We start from the raw sequence: 8,125 nt of genomic DNA, 5'->3' as shown, positions 1-8,125 counted from the left end.
CTCTGCATCCTCCTGGAGCATCAGAGTTGTGGGGTGAACTAAGCCACAGGAGGGTCTCTGTCTATGTGTGTCTGTCTGTCAGAGTGAAGTTACACGGTGCCCTATCTGTTAAGATAGACTAGAGCTGAGTGACACTCACAGAGCCCTCCAAGTTTCAGGGTGCACAGCAAGGGCAGCAAGGCAAACAGGAATCAGCTCACTCCTCCTGGGAGATTCCAGGAAGCTAGGAAAGCCTGAAGAGTAGGAGAGGTAGACAGAGGCTGCTCTGAGCTTAAGGACTTTTAGATACCTTCCTCTAGGGACATTGGAGAGACAATTAGGAAGAGGCACTTCTTTTCCCTTGGCGTATCTCTGCCATCTGTGTGAGACTGTTCTGTTGTCAGTGCTCCTACTGAAGCACTGAAGGAGGTTTTTAAAAATATTTAGTAATTTCATCCATGTATATAATGTGTTCAGATCAAGTCCACCACCTCCACACTGCTCCCTATATGTCCTCCTGGAATCCAATATGTCTCACTACCCATGCAGAAGCCAGAAAAGGGAAATGGCGCCTTAGGGCAACAGGAAAGAGCTTAAGAGTAGGAGATAAGGCAGGAGAACAAGTGTAGTTAAATGGCCAAAGGGACACAGTGGGGCATGGGAGCATTAAGTGGAGAGGAGGATCAGAGGGTGGGGGTGAGAGGAAGGCTCAGAAGTTCATACTAATCCCTGGAAAAGCCATCTGCTTCTTAGGAAGGAGTGTCCTCTAGGGCCCAATTGAGAAATGAGAGGTTGACACTTGCAGTGGCCTTCTCACTGTCCTTGCAGCCTTCTCAGGGTGAATTGCAAAGCTGACTGTGCACAGAGAAAGGTTTATGTTTTCTAAATGTAAGATATGTGAGGTTTTAAAAAGAAGAATATAAAGTTCAGAGCTGAAATGGGAGAAAATATTCTAGAGTGAGAAAACTACACTCCTGGCACATTTCAAAGCAAGTGCCAGGAATGTAGTACTCAAAGTACTGCAGAACTACTAGAGTGCTACACAGCGCCACCGAATTCCTGAGAAAAATGTACGGCTGGTGTTTCTAACTATACTGCAAATGCATTAGCATATGAAGACATGAATTAAGAAGTATGTGCTCAAATAAACATTGTAAATACCAAGAAAAGCAAAGAAAAGCCCACCACAGAGAATCCTCACTTTGATGAACTCAAAGTCAAATCAACATATGCTAAACTGAAATAGGCTTAGTGACCTGTGCAGTGCCTTGGTATTTCTCATAAAATACAACATAATTCTACAGTTACATCTTTAATATGTTAGGTCCTATACACAAGTGGACAGTATACTATGCACAGACACCAGGGGGCAGTAGTTATGAGCACTGCCTTCCAAATGAACCACCACAGTTCTCACACTAGCAAGGTATTCTGAAGGTCAACTTGTACCAATAATCTGTGTGTGTGTGAGAGAGAGAGAGAGAGAGAGAGAGAGAGAGAGAGAGAGAGAGAGATCAAACAAAATTATGTCATTGAAAACCTTAACAGGGACCATTCAGTGAGACAGTTTTGTCCCAAAGGCAGAACACAAAGGACGTGATCCTCTTCAGACAGATCAGAGTGTACAGCATGGTAGCAGGGAGCAGAGAGAGCAGGAAAGAATATTGAATCAGGGAGGAGAGAAACAGATTCCAACACCAAAAGCTATCTGTAATTAAAGTAACATGACTCTGAGTTAAGGAACATAGAAGCAAATAGTCATGATGTAGCTAAAGGCTGTGAACTCTTGATGTCAACACCTACTTGTACAATGAAGAGATCATGGGTCACATGAGGAGTCCAACTCAGTCATTTATCCTATCCAGTTCCAAAATATGTTTGTGGCCAATGAATTGAAATGGAGGGATATGCGGTGAAGAACAGTCTTCCAAATGGAACATTCTGAAGACATTTTGAGCTCAAGAATGTCATGTTATTATCCCAGTGGGCTGTTAGGCCTGGAGTCGATTTGGGTAAGGGCCTGTGGAGCATACCTGGGACACAGACCTCACAGCCACTTACTCTCTGCATTTTGACCAGTTGTCAACATTACCGCTGTAGCCTCTATCTGCATCAAAAGGAAAGTTCATTGATGAGAATTAACCTGTCAGTACATGTACTTAAATATACGGAATGCAGTTAGACGCAGCACTGATTTAGGGAAGTGGCTGCAGTAGGCTCGCTTCTATGGCCTCTCCAGCTATGGGGAGTGAACTAGGATGACAGTACTGGGCCTGAATCCCTTCCTGTTGAGCAGATCTTTGGTCCAATAGGATAAATATTAGTTCTCCAAAGGTGAAATTGTCACTATTACACCCTTGTTTGTATCTTGACATTGTAGTCATTGTTTTGGTCAGAGCATTTACAATTTGGCAGAATTCTTTAGTGCCTTTCTCCTCTGGAATCTTCCATAGCACCTTCACACACTGTGTGAACTCCTCCTCAAGGAGACTTCAGGTCAGTTCTAGCTAAATTCCCCCATGTCCTTGTCTGAAGTTCATGGTGTCCTAAGGAAAGTGGTCTCACCTTCAAGTTCTACGAAACAGTCATGGGCAATGGTGATAGCCGATTTCACTTGGAAGAAAATCTTGAACCCCTAGACTAACAGCATGAAGGGCGGGTTCCCATGCCTAGCACTGGGGCTTTATTTCATTTGGCATTGCATCTAGCTCTCATCTGAGAGATTCTATTCTGTGATATGTGATTGGAAGTAGTTTTGATGTTTAAAATTGAAAATTGGCATCCCACTGTACTCCCTAACTAGTGAAATATCATGTATGTCTTTGCTACTCTTTGTGCACAGAGATGTGAGTCTCCTTTGAGAGACACGGTGGTGTTTTTTTTTTTTTTTTCAGATCTCTCTTTCTTTACAGAGAGATAAATATGAGCACTAGAACATTTTAGTTTAAACCAGTCTTTGTTTACAGAATTGAGATGGCTCAGAAACTTGGCTTCCTTTCCCTTACTTCAGAAGAATTATCAAAGAATCTAGACTGTATCCTGGATGGGTGAGGACACCACATAGTGCAAATTTAAGCCAAATGCACTGACAGAGGGACATGTACACTAAAAGAGAGGGCTTTCTGGACAGAGTTTTTAAATGACCATGCTGCTTGTTATACAGTTATACAGTTTAGGACCGGGAAGGCCCTTCAGCTCAGGGCATCTCCATGAGAGCTCTAAGCCTTGTTTCATGAGAAGCTTCTCTAGGTGAAGGCTGTCGGGGAGTATGGTGGTTTTCATGAGAACTGCCCCCATAGGCTCAGCTATCTGAATGTTTGGTTCCCAGTTGGTGGACTGTTTAGGAAGAATCATGAGATGTGACCTTGTCAGAGGAGACAGACATATCACTAGTTGTGGGTGAGCCTTGGAATCTCAAAGCCAAAGTCAGGCCCAACCTCTCCCATCTCTGCCTCTTGCTCATGATCATATGTAAGCTCTTAGCTACTGCTCAGGGCCATGTCTGCCTGCTTGTCTGCTACTATACGTCCCACCATGATGGTCAACCTTTGAACCTGTGATCAAGCCCTCCAACTAAATGCTATCTTTGATAAGTTGTCATGGTCATGGTGTCCATTCTCAGCAATAGACAAATAACTGAGATGGGAAGTTGGGCTGAATCTCTGTGACATGGACCAAGGAGAGGAGGAATGTAAATAACTTGTGGAGAGAGACTGCAGCAGATTTTTAAATACCAGAGTCTATGGTCCTCGTTTAAATCATAAATTTCTGGGGTAATAACAAAAGATTGATGGAAAATTTAAATCACTAGATTTTGTAAGACATCTTACATGTCAAGACATGTCATGATTTTCCTACAGATCCTGGCTGTGAGAGGTCACCCATCTAAGATTGAACATTTTCTGTGGATCACAGCCACTGATTTCCATCCTATCCTGTCAAAATATCCACAAAATCCTAGATTTCCAGGCATCTGGCCTGACATGTGTTGCTGCTTTTTGGGAAGCTCAGTGAACACTACTTAGAGAAACCATATAGCCTCCCTCACAGTGTTGCTCCCTTCAGCCCTCCTGCACCCTAGGTTTGTGTGCAGCCTCCCCTGCAGCCCCTCTCACTGTGTTACCCAGAGCACAGTAGTACAGGGCAGAGTCCCCCAGCTGCACTGAGGACTTCTGCAGGTGGAAGGAGCTGCTGCTCTTGTGGAGAGTGGCATAGAAGCCTTGGTGCTCTGTTCTCTTGTTGTCTGTGGAGCTCTTCAGGAGAAGCTGAGGGGCTCTGTTGAGATGTTGCACATACCAGAAGAGGAAAGGACTTGTGTAAGTAGTTTCATATGTGCAGTTCAGCACCACAGGCAACCCCTCTGTCGGAGTGACCAGACCTTCTGTCTGAGTCACTGAGTCTCCACTGCTCCTCCCTAAAAAAAAAAAAAAGGAGGAATTATTTTATAGGTGAGGAGGAAGGTTAAAAACTTCCATAACTGGAAGACAATGTCATCACTAGCACCTATGGAAAAATGTAACTTACTGAGCATTAGGAGAAGCACAAGGACTGAGCAGGTGTAAGGAAGCATGGTCATAGAAGAAATGGCACTTGGTCGTTGAGTGCAGCAGAACCACAGTGCAAATCTCCTGCAGGAGCTCTTCTGGCTCCTCTGACAAACAAGGAGCTCTGTCTTCACAGTGAGTGTCATGTTGAGTCACCCCTGAAGGAGATGTTCACCACATCTGAGAAGGCAGCGCCCTCTGCTGATTTCCCTTCAACCTGCTCCACAGGTGGCTGCACAAGACATGGTGAATAAACCTCACCCAAAGGAGACAGGTCTCTCTAGTCCCTAATGGCTGCCTGAAATCACCAGTGCTGCTCAACTATATGCATATTATGGTATTGAGTGTGATGAATTTACATAAAGCAATACAAACGCACAGATATATCTCTGTTAAAATTTATATACTGTTTCTCATTTTATTAGATCTTGGATGCTGCTTTGCATAACATTGAGTAGGTAGAAAGGGAAGAGGAGGACCTGGGAGGAGAGACGTAACAGACATGTATGTTGATCACAACTTATTGTGTGGTATGTTATGTGTTTGTACATGTATGTACATGTATGTGCAGAACTATTTTTAATTGTGCTAATATGTGAATGGTATTCCGCATTTGTAAGAAAGAGAAGGAGAGGGAAGAAGAAGAGGAAGGAGAAGAAGAAGAAGAAGAAGAAGAAGAAGAAGAAGAAGAAGAAGAAGAAGAAGAAGAAGAAGAGTTCCAAAAAAACTCACATTTAAAAAGCATCATGTCAAAAAAAAAGCATCATGTCAAGCTATCTGCCATAACAAAAAAAAAAAAGACTATGGAGAAGTTGGATAAATGGCTCAGAATGCAGCCATGAAAATGATAAATAGTGACATCAAAGTTGTACATAAAGAATCACAATGGAAGCATGTCATGAAATAAAAAAAGAAAACATACTCTGGAGCTGGGTTGAGAGAGATTACAGAGAGAATTGGCTGAGAAGGGAGAGCCAGCCTCAATGTGGATGGCAGCATCCAATGTCTGGTGCCACTGACTGAATCAAAAGAGAAAGCTACCGAATCCACACCTCTTCTCCTCAGGCTCTGCCTCCATGACTTGCCTTAGTGGATCTCACCTTCAAACTGTGAAGCAAAGTAAATTCCATTTCCTTGAAGGGGGTTTCATTTCTTTATTTGTTTGTTTCTTTAACCTCTTTACAGCCTGAACCAAGCCCTTTCCCTCCTCTCCTCCAAGTCTCACCTTCATGGCTCCCTCCCCAATTCCTCTCTCCTTCTCAGAGAAGGGGAACCCCTGACTCTGGCATCTCAAGTCTCAGCAAGACTAAGTGCATCCTCTCCCACTAGGGCCTGAAAAGGCAGCGCAGCAAGGGGAAAGGGATCCTGTGGTAGGCAACAGAGTAAGACAGCCCCTACTCCCATTGTTAGGGAACCCACATTGCACATCTGCTATACATGTGTAGAGGCTCTAGGTCTAGCCCATGCATGCTCTTTGGTTGGTGGTCCAGTCTCTGTGAGCCCCCCTCCATGGAGCTATGTTAGTTTGCTCTCTATGTCTTCATAGGGTGTCCTTTACCCCTCCAGCTCCCTCTATCCTTCCTCCCACTCTTCCACAGAACTCTCAGAGATCAGTCTATTCTTTGGCTGTAGTTTCTGTATCTGGTTCCATCAGCTGCTGGATGAAGCCTCTCAGAAGACAGTTATACTAGGCTCCTGTCTGCAAGCATAGCAGAGTATCATTAATAGTGTCAGAGGTTGGCTCTCTTCCATGGGGTGGGGCTCAAGTTGGGCCAGTCATTGGTTTGCCATTCCCTCAGTCTCTGCTTCATCTTTATCCCTGCACTTCTTATAGGTAGGACAATTTTGGGGGGCATAAGTTCTATGAGTGGGCTGAAGTCCCTCTCCCCCCTTATTGTAGAGCTAAATATGTGTTGTGTGACCCATCACTGTTCAGATTTGCTGGTACCACAATCCCTGTTTAGCTGTGAGATACCACAAGGTCCAGAGATAATTAAGAAATTTCAAAGCTATTCCACTCTCTTCATGGCCTATAACAGATTAAAAGGTAACATTTAATTCAATTAGACATGAATGCAGAACCAATTTTATATAGATCCCATGGATGATGAGGTTTTGTTTCTCTGTTTGTTTTACAACTTAGTTGTATGTGACCTGGTAACGGATACTCATATTCACCAAAGATTGATCTAGGTCAATGGCTCTGAGTTTGTGATCTTATATCAATGAAGGTAAAAGATGTGGAATCATATATCTGTGTGTAAATTCGAGACAATCTTTATTAAGAGAATTATAGAAAAGTGAGAAAGTAAGAAAAAGTGAGAGAAACATCCAAGTGAGAACAAATTCAAAAGAGGAAAGAGCTGTCAACGTCTTTGTCTAAGGTCCTTTGGGGCCTATGGAAGAGAGTGGACATGCACCAATGTAATTATGTTAGGGTTAGTTAATCACCTGATCACGGCCTATGTGCGTTTTGATGTGGGAGATGGTCGTATAATATTTAGGTACTATGAACCCAGTTAGAGATTGTTGAAGCTCCCTCTACCCACCTCTGACTTACACTTCCTTGGATGCTGACCTTGACTGCCTGATAGCAGCTGATGGTCACTGGCTGGTGTTGACACTTCTGCCTTTCAGCTGTCTCTAGTGATGTTAAATATATTAAGATTTTTGTTGTCTTAGCTAATAAAAAAATAGCTGCATGGGACACAGAGAATAGTGTGAGACTGCAGAAAGGAAACTGGATTGGATCTGTACAAAATTCAGTAGGTGAAAAGTGAGAGACCAAAATAAACACAAGAACTTCGACACAGGCTTTAGGCTGCACCAAGGCTGTTGGCATGTGGTGACTAGGAGTAGGGCCAGTGCCCTACACTTGGAGCCCTGAGGAAATTCACAGCGGTGTAGACAGATCTGAGACTCCATCTGGGAAGCACTGGTCTTGAACCAACATTGGCAACCTGATCATGCAAAGGAAGAGTCAGAATGTATCTCCCAGATGCAAAGAAGGAATGTGACTGAGTTCAAGCAAGAGCCAACAATGAGAACAGTGTTGCTCTTAACCTTGGCAAATGAAGCTTTCTTTTCAGGAGTTAATGCAGAAATGCATTTTAGCTGTCAAGGCTACTGAGAGAGTAAGCATTGGCAGCTCAACCTAATTGGGATACCTATATCAGCCCTTCCACAGCCAGGAAAATACCACAGAAGAGGGAGTTGGAAAACTGGAGGAGCCCAAGGAAAAAGACAATGCTCAGAGTGTTGAGAAAAGTGACTGCATGCGTGCTCAGCCACAGGTAGGACTTCTCTCCCAGATCTTCTTCCCAACAAACCTCAGGGAACACCGAGGAAGAGAAGTGGAAAAAATGTAGAAGATGGAAGGAGAGCTTCAAAATGTCCTCTGGACATGACATGGCTTTAGCACAATATGATCTTGCAAGGCCTGTGGTCACCTGAACCAGACATGTGCAAGATCAAGACAGCTAAACGTTCAAGTATGGAGGGCAACGTGTCTCCTGAGGCTCCTCTTTCTCTTGCTGAAGAGTTATTGGTAGTTGATGTCTGCTGCGGTGAAGAGAGTCACTTTTCATTAGGAAGGTGGTCCC

The sequence above is a fragment of the Acomys russatus genome, chromosome 3 (genome assembly GCF_903995435.1).
Source record: "Acomys russatus chromosome 3, mAcoRus1.1, whole genome shotgun sequence".
Classification (NCBI taxonomy): domain Eukaryota; kingdom Metazoa; phylum Chordata; class Mammalia; order Rodentia; family Muridae; genus Acomys; species Acomys russatus.
Note: the sequence above shows the minus strand (reverse complement) of the source record.